The following is an 11,004-nucleotide window of genomic DNA, read 5'->3' on the forward strand; positions in this document are numbered from 1 at the left end:
AAAAAAGATAAATCTACGGCTTTTGTTTTATCGACTTATTGGGTTCATTTAGGCAAAAAAAGTTAGTTCTTATTCTTTTCATAATGCACTTAAAATAAATATTCAAAACCATTTGCAATAGAAAAGAAATTTTTATCATTTTCCGTTCGGAATAGCAAACAAATGTATTTCGTCATTTGTAAGGGATGATATTTATTGGTTTCTCCATATTGTATCGAGTTTCCAGTAATGAGCAAAATATTGGAAAATTAGTTTCCCATTGTATAAGTATAAAATGGTAAAAATTTCAACTTATTGTTCAAGAGAAACTATGTATTGAAAAAAAAAAGTTTTTTCTTCCTTAAGTCTACTAAAATTATACTCCATACTTTTTAATGACCCTTGTTTCGGTAGCATTGGAAATTTTTGGAACTTATTATTCGATTCTGAATATCAAATCTTAAAGTATCAAGCAATAAATTTAATATCGGTATATATATATATATATATATATATATATATATATATATATATATATATATATATATATATATATATATATATATATATATATATATATATATAATCAGATCAAGATGGTTTATAATAACCATTCTGAAGCAATACCCAGTAATTGTAAAGTATATTTATGGTTTATTGACCAGGTATAGTAGCCTGTAAGGGAAAAAAAGGTTTATGGTTATATTTTACTTAAACGATCAGATACAAAATTTGCTGATTCTACTCTTGAAGAAAGCAAAATTAATGTCAAGTTTAGAGTTCACCGGCTAAATGCAAAGCGTGATAATTGTACTTTTGAATTGTACATTAAACTCATTGTTTATAGTCCAGACACAAGCCTGCTAATTGTGCTACTAAATGAAAAATAAAGGTAATGGTCATGTTTCGCTTTAAGTTCAGTGGCCAATACAGTAAGTTCTATACTTGAAGAGGAGAAGGTTTCTTTTGAGTTAATAGTCACCCGACCAAATGCGAAACCTGTTATAATTGCTAGTTTGAAGGGGGGATGTTTATGCCGAGTTTATGGTTCATAGTTCCAAATATATATATAAAAAAATTGCTAATTGTAATTTTCAGATAAAACCAAAAAAATTTAAATGTATAATTTTATAATGTTCTCATCTCAGATTCAATTTGAACTTATTATTGTTTCTTTTTCATTAATTTAATATTCGAAGCATATACAAATTTTGTCCAAATTAATGCAGCTTGATATTCGCTTCATTCTCGAAATTTTCCAGCTTTTCACGTTTTGTCTAGTAAGCATTTAGTTAATTTTGCGTCTTATTTATTATTTATAGCACGTAATTAAAGTTTGAAGAATAATAGAATGCATAAATTCTCGACTATCGAAAGAACCATGATCATTAGATCAAGTATGAAGTCATGCTGCAAGGCCTGAATAGCTGCAAGAGAGGACCTTAACCCATATTAAAACCCATTTTATTTGTTTCTACTGCTACCACTTTGCTTCATACCTTCCGACTCCAACGAGTGTTTCGCATGATATACAATTTTGTGTAATGCAATTTTTGAATGGTTATTTGTTTTATATGGAATCAATGTATGTACATATCAAATTTCAAAATCGGTCCTGTTGTTCTAGAAATAATCTACCAATTCTTCAAATTCTCTTAATTTCTTACACCAGAATAGTTAAAACGTAAAGTACTTCCTGATAGTTAATTTTAGTTATTACTGGCAATAACAGCTAGTTAATTTTAAAGTTATTGTTAAAATATTATATCTGTGATTATGTCTGTCATCATACAATATGCAATGCATTAAATAGTTAGTATACTTTAATTTAAAATTCCGTATAAAATAATATCATCAAACTAACATAGAAAATGCGTTTTATGTTTGGAAATTTAAAATATTAAATGTAACATCATTATTTGTTTCTTTGAAGTAAATAATTCAAGATCCTTTCATAAGAGTTAAACTTACCTTTTAAAACTCTAGACATGTAAGCAAAATATTAAGATCTTTAATAATTAAAATATTTCTTAATTCATTACTTTATTAAAACTTGTGACATACTCATGAATTAAATATAATTATTCATAAAAAGTTGCATCAGCGTGTTTTTATTTCTGCATCATTAGATAATTAACCGTATACAAAGTTGGTTGCAATTTTCAAGTCTTAAGACTAAATCCTTTTGAAAGGCTTGACTAATAAAGCTCATTGCATAAAAATCCCGAGAGCTTAGAGTTCTCTTAATTGCCTTTTAATGCTTCTTCGGAATGTAGTTAAACATTTTTCACTTTAAAGACATTCCTCCACGCAATATTTAGCTTAAAAATCGATAACTTCTCGTCCAAGAACTAAGTACCTTATTTACTGATCGCCCGTAATCCATGATTTTGTCTTTATTCATTGTATGGAAATATAGGGAGATGTAAGGAAAGTAAATAATTGATTTTGATGTTATTTGGGATTTTTATAGCAACATTTATTTATTTATAACATGGGAAAAATAAAATGCAAATTTTATTTTTTTAACATTGTTTCTAAAGCTTGATTAAAAATGAGAAAAAAATGTTTTTAGATTTTATTAATGGAATTAGCGAGAATTGCATGGTTTTCTGTCTAGAAATTTATGTTTCCGGATCTGGACTTACGGGATTATTAGGAATGAGAACAAATATACTTTGCTTTTAATTCCCTAAATTAAAAAAAAATGTGCTCTGTGCTTAATTAATATAAATAATATATCTAACATAAGACATCCTGTTAATAATATATCTAACATAAGACATCTTGTTGATACTGTTCAAATTTGTGTATATATATATATATATATATATAAGTTCAAAATGAAGAATAAAACAAAGAAAAATTATAGACATATGAAAAAAAAGGGGGGGGAATACTAAGTAAAAAAATAACAAACAACAGTTTATATATATAAAAAAATAAAGAAAAGGTTAATTAAAAAACCGGAAAAAAGATATAATCTTTTCTTCAGCCCACACGATTATATCCGCAAAGCAGAGTGCTTTCTGATATTGTATCAATAAAGCCAAAGCAAAATATATTAATACAATAGTGTGAGGAGCACTCAAAATTTTTTTTATAAAAATAACAACAAATGAAATAGATCACAAAAAGTAAAAATAAGTAAAATGGCATGTAAAAACAGAAAATAAAATAAAAGAAAAAGAAAAAAACATTGAAAAGGGACTATAAAGCGAGTAGCAAAATCAGGTCACCTTACATGGACAGAAAATTTTTCAAGAATTATTTAAAAATGTTTTCGCAGAAAGATTGCCAGATTACAAAATATGAAAACAAAAGATGAAAACAAAAGCGCAAATTGAGTGTAACAAGAGGGTTTTAAAGTGTCGTCCTTACTGCACTGCTGAAGTGATTTGTTATTCTGAGTTTTGATTTGTTAGTTACCAAGGATGGGCCCGAAATGGATGTGCGCAAGGCAATATTATACTGGATAATTTTAAAAATACCGAGAAATGAAACTTATTGTTTTTCTTAGCTTTCTTCGTGTTTTCTTGTATTTATTTATATATATATATATATATATATATATATATATATATATATATATATATATATATGTATTTGAAATATTTAACTACCAAAATACGATCTCTGAGGCTAAAAAATGTGTTTCAGTCATTGACTTTAACAATATAGATTTTTCAGTAAAGCTAAAATGAATTTAATATTAAATATTTTTCTCCTAATATGTATGGCCAGTGACTGTAAACTAGCGTTAAGCTCTTAAAAGTTAACTTTAGTTCGAGATTTGACGCTGTTTGAGACAAGGGAGAATGAAGTGAGAGGTATGCGTGTTCGTTGTTTGTAGCTACCATTGTAGAGAGAGTATTCGAGATGGATGTCCTTTGGCGTCGGCTGTGATAGAACCCGGTATCTTTGTATTCATAGCCTGGTACAGGAACAACCATAGAATATGGAGTATATTCACTAATTTAGTTAATAAATTTTTTATCATAGCAGTATAACGATAAACTCTACGAATTTTGAAGTTCGATTCAAATACGAAATCGAGGCTACATTCTCTTACAGAAGAAAGTCAGCTCTCTTGTATTATTACAAATAAACTAACTGCCAATTTTCGGATTTTTATAAAACATTTCCTAGATTTTGACATTCTCAATGTGACTCTTCATAATGTTTAAATTATGACGGGTTCTAAGACATAACGATGAGTAATGTTTTCTGGCTTGGAACGATCTTGTGTAGGAATATTACTCGTATTTGATTGAATTTAACATGCTCTGCAACGTGGACTAAGCTTACAGTGTGATTTCTCGTAGAAAACTCTAAAAAAGTCATAAAAGAAGGTGTTTAACAGTTTGTTAGTACTATTTTTTAAATAAAAAAGTTTCATCATTATGATTATATTACTGTAATTACACGAATTTTTTTTACCTTAAAATTAAATCTATATGCAATCTACAGATTCAAATATTACAATATATAGTTTTTTTTTAAATAAAAAAAAACATCCATTAGAATCTTAACTCTTATATGTCCTACAATATTTATTTGAGATTCTGATATGTAACTTATTAAAGAGCATTTGAAAACAATGAGAAACGACGCCATACTCGAAATTAATCAATGTGAAATCAAGCTTACATATCACGTAACGTAAAATTAAAACTTAAATCTTCCGATGCAGCTGCGCATAAATTGCACATGTTTTCAGTAATTAATAATATCCAATTGAATCTCTCGTTTCAATAAGTTATCGCATCTCTCTGACATTTTCCTTCTTCTCTGGAAAGGGAAGGCGGGAATTCTGCTCATCAAAGTGCAAGTGTGACATTTGTAATGAAATCTTAGCCAGTCGCTAATTACCCCTATATGACGGGAAGCTTAGTGCCCCTATATATGATGCAGATGCCGGTAGAGGTGTATTGAGATACTCCATGCATTGAGTTCAAAGCGGGAGCTTACAGCCCTTATCAGATATATACGAATCAAAGCTGTTTGAATGGACGATGGAGGGATTCTATCCATATTTAAGCATTGTATATAACATATAACTGGTGAAGATATATATATATATATATATATATATATATATATATATATATATATATATATATATATATATATATATGATTGTTATTTATGATTTTATGATTGATTACTTAAAGTAGTATATTTTATTTAATATTGTTTCGATGGGGAACACTTATAATCCATTAGACCAGGTATTCTCAACTGTGTGAAATAACAACAAAAATTTAAATAAAAATCAAAAATCAAAACTATATAAAAATGAAAGGTAAATATCCATGGACTTAACTAAATAGGTAACATTTGAAAGTGAGCTAACACACACACACAAATATATATATATATATATATATATATATATATACAAATATATATATACAAATTAAAGAATTATGATGGGGTGAAATTTAAGTACTGTAGGATTTTAATATTGTCTTCAAAGCATTCTTTACTTCTTGTCGAAAAATTTTGTACCTTGTGAGCATTTGATTTAACCTAATTTATCATCATTTTTTTTTTTTGTTTTTCTTAAAACTATATTTAATAACCTCTTGTGAATTTCGCTTTCGAGTCAAAATATTTTTTAAACAAATAAGACATTACATTGTTTTTCATAATACTGCATTTTTCGTTGTAAATTTTGGGATCATTTAGTGATGTACAAATCCTTTATAAAGAATTATTGTTAATAAGTTTATTATCGGTATGGAATATTTTTTAATAATTTACGGAGGAATGGACAAAAGAAACAATCAATGAAAATTTCGGGTATATTAAAAGTAAATTTGTTGTGTTTTAGATTTAAATCAGTAAAAAACGTAAAATTTTTTTTTTTTTCCTTTTGCCCTTTTGCATCATAAAAATAGTTCTGGTGAGAAAATGTTATAGTGAAAAATAGTTCTGGTGAGACACAAACTAAGGAAAAGGAATCTTATTAGTAACGAAAAAATATAAGTAGAATAAAATATTTCTAAGAATAATATTTTTTTAATCTTGATAATATTTTTTACCTCAAGCACGCTAAAATATTGTCGTATAAAACTTTTTTCAAATATATTTAATTTTTTATTACCAAGAACTGCTTTTTCCTTTCTTTTCATAAAAAATATTTGATTTGAAAAAAAAGTGATTGATTTGGGATGAGCTACTCAAATAAATTCGTATTCATACTATATTTAAACTTAATCGTTAATATGACAAAACATGGTGAAGAACAAACAAATAATGTTGTTTTTATTTAGTAAACAAAACATTCGCATTATTCAGGTTTTCCAAAAATAAATGGTTAAAAATCTCTGCTATGGCTTAGGTAGTTCCTAATTAATAAAAAATTAAATTTTTTTTTCTATAAGCTGTAGACATGCTTCGAGAAAAAAAACATTTTTTTACTTTATAGTTAATTTAACTGCTCATTATTTTAAAAACATAATTTTTTTAATATATAAATCAAGTAACTTCTGTAGCAAATTTACTGGTTTATAAAGACGACAACATAAAAAAATCGTGTTTTATGCTATCTTTTACTCATTTTTGTAGACTAAACATTAATTTAGACAATTCAAAGATAATTTTTAATAAATTTATATTTAACTGAACAATGCATACGCATTATTCAGCGCATTATTTAGAAAACAAACTGTTTGTAAATCCCTGCTTTGGTTTAATTGGTACCTAATAAATGAATAATTATCTGTTTTTCTTTAAACTATAGACATGCTTTGCGAAAAATCATTTAGTTATTTTATAGTTCACTCAATTGCTCATTAGTTCAAAAACATGCATTTTTCTTCATAAATATTAGAATATTTCAATTTCACAGGTTTATAAAGAAGGCCAAAAAAAAATTAACTCTTGCTTCATGCAATATTTTACTTATTTTTATATATTACGGCATACATAAAAATCTTTTACTTTTTACATTGTATATTAAGGCAAATCAAAGAATATCTAATTCATTCATAAATATTTGCAAAATAAGCAATCTACAATTTTTGTCAAACACCAATAAAATCATTTCTTTAAATGCAAGTAAATATATGCAAACTATAAACATTTTCTAACAGATTGAATATCTTTTTAAAATTCAAAATATAATTCAAAAAATAAACCAATTATTTGCAATGTTTTTTATTGACAGCCACAAACTGCGTTAGTTTTCATCCATGAAAGTGTAAAAAAAAATGTTGATATTGATGGGGTGTAAAAATTCGTTTCATTTTTCTATAAGTTACTAAAGTGTGAAAAACATGATTTGTACCATTAATATATTATCAAGTTCATACAAAAAAAAACGATTAAAACTCGAATATAAATCAGCAAGGGAGATTTGAGGATCCATGCAATTCTTTTGATAATATATTCCCCAGATACGAATTTTTATTTATAATATTAACTCATTTTAGTAGGCGGTAAAAGATCCCTTTCTCAATCCCTTATCAGGTACACCAAAGTATCATCCTGTCATAAATAGTCAAACTCAAATTCGAAAATTAAAAGATTTAAGTGAAATTTCGAAGTACATAAAAAATCCATTTGATTTTAGTGACTGCAAATAAAAGCAATTTTTAATTTTCAACGTGAAATAACGTAAAAAATTTGTTTAAAGTAAAATTTAAAATAATTACAACATGCTGGAACATGCTTTATTACAATTGAATATTATATTACCAACAGTAATCAATTACTTTGGAACAACTTTCTGATTTATGGAAACGCACATATAAATATAGATGTGATATATTCTGAAGAAATACTTAGTATTAGCATATGTATATTGCAATCTACCAAGCTTTATTTGTAAAAATTTTCTGTTTTCAAGTTCAACAAGAAAAAATGAATGATATAAAAATCAATTTAATATGATATATACAAATCAATATTGATATTTTAACAAGATAACCATCCAATACAAATTCTTTTTTCCTGAATATTAATTTTTCGTCCTAACAAAAATATTATAGCTGATTTTTGCTGACGGAAAGTTTACTCCTACGCTGTTAGAAATTCCCTTCTAAAATTATAGTAAAACCGTAGCTTTTTCCTCCGATTAACCGTGAAATTTACGATAAAGAACATTTCTTTACCTTAACAGTTTTGAAACCATCATCAACTAGTATGGCTATTACACCATGAATGCTAAACTATACGGTTCTTTAACCGTTTAAAACTAGAATGGTATCTAAACAGGAAAAAAGAAATTTTACTGAACATAGGAGCTAAGCTTTTCGTTCGGTAATGAGCATGGGTGAGTGTAGAATACTGAAAACTCTTCATGTATTGTAGGGAATGTAGGAAATATTACAGTGTGTACGCGGTGACTTAGGCCCCAGTTCTGTCGGTCATGAGACTGACAGTTTAGCCCTCTCGACAATAATTTGTAAGCAGTTGCAAGGAACTAAGTGACTTCATTAGGTGGGTTTAGTTTGTACGATAAAATTCTTATTGTTTAACCATATTTGATGAAAGTTAATAAACGGTTTTCCTCACAGTTAATAGCTTGATTACCATCTTAATTATGGTTATTTGATGCTTTTGTTTTAATATGGTAAAATAACAATTAAATAAATTGTTATTTAGCTATTTTTTTCAAAGAAATTTATAACAGTGTACTTGATCCACTACTAAGTACTCCATGAATATTCAAACCTTGTATCAACCATGAATATACATAAACAAATTTACTAAGCATGAGATCGAAGAGAAAGTTTACGAGAATACATTATTCAACTTTATTCCGAAGATAAAAAAGTAAGATGTGACTTTTGGCATAAACAAGCTAATCAAATCAAAAAATAATAATAACATCCTAAATTTTTTTTTTTATTTGAGAAAATATAAAACCAAAAGTAACCAATTTCTTAAGAACATGTTTCCTCTTTATAGAAAACTGTATCTAAATATTGATAAGATATACATTGCATTGCAATGTTTTGCTTCAATGTAAAAGCAAAAAATAATAATAATTTATTTGTATAGTTTACCTCTGTTTTCAAGTTTACCAAGAAAAAAATTAATAACAAATAAAGAAAACTCGATATCAGATCAGCTGAAGAGATCCATGTTCTTCCTTTAACAAGGCAACCATCAAATACAAATTCTTATTTCCCGAATATTAAGTTCTCCTCACAATGAAAACATTATAACTCATTTTATCTGAAGGAAAATTATCTTCTACTCTATCCATTACCAAGTACTCTAAAGTACCATTCCGCCATGAATATTCAAACTCAGATTTACTAAGTATGAGAAGATGGCAAATGAAAAAGAGAAAGCACGTAAGCTGCAAACACCTTTCTCACTTCCCCATTCCCAATTTCGAATTGAGATATCCTGGTGAAGTGTACCCTCATTAGCCATTGAAGTGTCACTCAGTTTGAGCTCTTTCCGCGTTCCTGGTCCCTTTTACTCAGTCTCCCATTTCCCACCCCACCTATCGCCAAGCCCTAATGGTGTTTGATGTTCCTTGGCTTGACAGACCGTTGTCTACCTCTTCTAAAGTCAGTCCGCGAGTGTTGTTGTAAAGTGCGAAATTCATTAGCATGGCAAAAGTGAGGGCTATGTTTTGAAGTTCTGCGGCCTGGTTAATGAGCCGTATTATTATCAATGGACTTAAAGGACTGGATCAGTTGCATTAGCGGAGACACTTTGCCTTAATGATGTAACGAGGAAACCATGCTGTTTTTTTTTTTATTTTCCTTTTCCTCAGAGTTTCGTTAGAACTAGTTGAGAATAGTTAAAATATTTATTGATTTATTTATTGATGAAAAGTAACTTTTGAAAATATATAGAGTGTAAGTAAATTACTTATATATTGTTCATATATTAATTAATAGTACCGTTGTTATAATTTAAAGCTAGGAGCTGTTGTAGCCAAATACAAATACACAAAGTACTTTTCTATAGATCAATATATATATATATATATATATATATATATATATATATATATATATATATATATATATATATATATATATATATATATATATATATATATATATATATATATATATATATATATATATATATATATATATATATACATGGGCCTGCGATAAGGACTTCAAATTATTAGCCAAATTTCAAGATTCTTCGCCAAAGGCAAATCTTAATTCTGATAATTAATTCTTTGCCATCGAAAACGTCAAATCAAAATATAAATTTACTATAAATGGAACTATTACATGAAATGCAAATTCAAATCAAGAATTATTTTACAGTTGGGAAGGAATAAATTAGCAAAAAATGTGAGGGAGGATGCGCAATGTAGATGCTTATCACCTTTGAAAAAAAGAAATAAGAATAAATTGGGCTCAATTTTTTATTACTTCTTAGACTAGAGCAGTAATATAATATTAAATTTTAAGCAAAATTTTTAGGTGTTTTTTTTTTTACATTACGATTATCTTTTAAGTAAATATATTCCATTTTAAATCAAACGTTTCCTCCTTTACGTCTTATTTTATAATAAAATAAATTTTTCTGTCTTACTTATTTTTTTTACTGTCGATTGTAATCATTCAGAAAAAATGGATCAAGATCGAAACATAAGTTATTTGACTCATTTAATTTTGTTTTTGTGGGTTTTCATACTACCTGCAGTTTTTTTTTTTTTTACCGAAATTTGTGCGGTGGTTTAGGAAGCTCGTAGGCAGCCAAGTGCGGGTGGTTTTACTATATCTATCATTGAAAAGAAGTAACATATAAAGGTAAAGTCAAAATTAAATTTTCTTATTTTAGCAACCATTTCAGTTTTTAGATTTTACAATAAGTTTATTTTAATAAACTAAATGTTAATTTCATAAGAAAACTTATTTCAGCAGAAACAGTGTATGATAATATGCCTCTAGCTACTACTTAACTACTTAATCAGCTTTATTGATACAAACTGCAGGATAGAAATTCATCACGTGATATCACGTGATCACGCAACAAAAGCATCTATTTTTTATATATTGATTTTTGAATAATCCGTCTTGTTTATATTAT

Source organism: Parasteatoda tepidariorum, chromosome 1 (assembly GCF_982258835.1).
Source record: "Parasteatoda tepidariorum strain Cologne lab strain chromosome 1, Ptep-v5.0, whole genome shotgun sequence".
Classification (NCBI taxonomy): domain Eukaryota; kingdom Metazoa; phylum Arthropoda; class Arachnida; order Araneae; family Theridiidae; genus Parasteatoda; species Parasteatoda tepidariorum.